Source organism: Bactrocera latifrons, unplaced genomic scaffold (genome assembly GCF_001853355.1).
Source record: "Bactrocera latifrons isolate USDA-ARS-PBARC rearing strain unplaced genomic scaffold, ASM185335v1 scaffold_116, whole genome shotgun sequence".
In the NCBI taxonomy this organism is placed as follows: Eukaryota; Metazoa; Arthropoda; class Insecta; order Diptera; family Tephritidae; genus Bactrocera; species Bactrocera latifrons.
Window position 1 is genome coordinate 194,715 of NW_017534586.1, and position 2,704 is coordinate 197,418.

Sequence of the window (2,704 nt, forward strand, 5' to 3'; positions counted from 1 at the left end):
AACAAATTATTTCAATATTTGACATCTGTAAACAGATTCTGGGAAGTTTATAATTAATAATATTTTTAGAGATGGTTGCCAGCTGTTCTAAAAATAGTTAATGAGATGCTAAGATTAAAAAATTATTGTGATATCGTTATCAAACTAAAAAGGCTGGATATACGTATGTAGCTTACAATTGAAAATATTTTGTAAACAGGGTTGTCAACGGTACCAAAAATTAATAATTAACGGTACCATAAAATTGAACTAGTAAATTAATTATTACAACATACATAACAAACTAAAAATACTTAAAAACCTAATAGTTAAATAGAGTAGTTGCCAGCTGTTATAAGAAAAATAAATAAATAACACAATAGGGATATCAAACATAAAATTGAACAAATAAACGAATGATTATATCATGTATAACAAACTCAAAAGGCTTTAGAAAACTTATAGTTAAAAATATTTCATATAGGTGTTGCCACCTATTATAACAAAAATAAAAAAGAATAATAATACAGGGATATCAAGCCAAGTAGGTTTGTGTAAGTTTTTAGTTTAATATATTTTTTAAAGAGGGTTGCCAATTGAACTAAAAATAATTTAATAAAATTGTTCAGACCCACGAATTACTGCGATATGGATAACAAACTTAAGTCTGTTTAGTTTATTTATTACAGAAAAAATATTTAAGAGCTTTTGGAAACCTTACTGTTAAAACCATTTTTTTAACCAATCGCTCTATAAATTGTTTAAATAAACTTTATAAAGAAGTTATATCCAATATTCATAACAAAGTAAAGAGTTTAATCGAGGCTGAAATTTTTTGTATAGAGTTGCTAACTATTTTATCGTTTATTTTATAGACAAAATAAGTTAGATATTTGGAAAAGCGTATTTAATCAAACCGGCTTAATTGTGTTCAAAATTTATTTAATCAGTACAACATACGTATTAAATTAAGAGTAAATGAGTGTTCTCTGACTGAGATTAGAATTTCTCGCTTAAAAATTAAAAAAAAATTAAGGTATATCATTTTGTCAATTTTTGTACATCTACATAATTTATTTTTATTATTTTTGAAATATTTTTTTTTCTTTAAAAATTTTAAAAATTATGTTATATATTAGCTTAAAAATATCACGTCACCCAGCTGGCAACCGCTGTGACATATTACATATTTATGTAAAAGTATATCAGTCTCGTTTCCGCTTTTCATACAGTTTGACACTTTTAGATGAAAATGCCATAGAGCTTTTCAAGTTTCACGTTTCTGTAACTGTTAAGCTGCGCGTACTCACTTTACGTCGTTTGCAATCGACATACTGAAGGCTGCATTACGCACTTGAGTGACGCTCAAGATAAGCTTATGTTGGCACGCACCTTGAGTCAGATTTACTATTTTAATTTGTACCATTTCACTCAAACTATAAAATACCAAAAATAAAGACCAAGCTTGAGTAAAAGTTTAACATAAAGAAGTACATGTATACATACTCCTACACACACACAAATACATACATATATATATACATGCATGTAATCTAACAAACAAGTGCCGACCGCTGACAGGCAATATTTGGCTTAAAGTCGACAAACCAGCTACTGGTTAGGCATGGCTGCTTGGACGAAATGGTAATGTATATGTAGTACAACTGGCTTTGCGGTCTCACTCGCCTTGTTCGCTGGCAGGCTAACTGCCTGGCTGATTAGCTTAGTGGTCGCTGGTTGCTGGTAGCATTGAGTTGCTGGGCTGTTTGAGTATCTCACACACACAAACACTCACACTCACACAGTGTCAGTGGAAAAGAACTCAAAATCATTGAGTTGTTGCTGCCTACAATGCTATGCGACACACGAAAAGTAGATTTGTATATACGTAATTTCTCTAGTTGGAGCTGGTTTGGCTTTTTTGGTTTGCTGCTTTGTAGAAGTGCTGCGCATGCGCACAAGTCGAGCAGTTCAGTCACAGTTACCAACTCCAACGCTTGAGATCAGTTGAACGGTTAGTGCGCAAAATAAAAGGCGTGGAAAAGTTTTGGCTTGAAGTCATATTATCTGCAACAACAAATATATATTTAATATGGGATTGCTTTTTTTTGAAAAATTTCGTTTAAAAACAAACTAATAGTAGAAACTCGCAAAATAGTTTTTGTGAAAAGGCAAGCAATTATCAAAATAACGCTTGCGTGTGCATTTTATGGATTTGCTGAAAAACTAGAAACTAAAAATCAAAATTTATTTAAAAAAATATAAAAAAAAAATTAAAAATTGAAAATATTAAAAAATATAAAAAATTTAAATATTTTATGTGGAAGTGACTAATTTGCATGCAGAAAAATTAAAATTTAGTTCAAAATGGAATAACATTTTTTTTAATTTTTATGTTTTTTTTCTTCAGTTTTATTTTTTTTACTAATTTTCTTTAAATGAAATTAAAAAACTTAAGCATTTATTGTGTCAAACAGCATTAATAGACAGCCCAGTAACCGTTTGCATTCACTAAAATAATAATACCAGCTGCGCTGCGCTTAATTGCCTGCGCTAGCAACGATTTCACTTTTCAAATGCAAATTAACTCGTTTACGATTCCTTTTAGTTTATGTTCATTTGCATTCAAATTATTAAATTTGTATTTTTTTATTAAAATTTTTGTACTATTAATTATTAATTTTTCACTATAAAAGATTTTATGATTAATATTCTTTTAAGAGAA

General features: G+C 29.1%; 1 protein-coding gene across 2 annotated transcripts in view; it reads left to right on the forward strand.

Annotated features, from left to right (window-relative positions):
* Nucleotides 1-1,913: 1,913 nt before the first annotated feature.
* The window catches only part of LOC108976996 (probable chitinase 3), a 50,178-nt gene continuing 49,387 nt past the window's right edge, over nt 1,914-2,704 (forward strand). The window contains exon 1 of one of the 2 annotated variants that reach the window (XM_018946486.1): nt 1,914-1,993. The gene's annotated coding sequence lies outside the window, so the exon portion shown is untranslated. Of the gene's footprint in view, nt 1,994-2,013; nt 2,037-2,704 lie in introns of those variants that run through there. The other variant, XM_018946478.1, reaches the window with a different exon arrangement.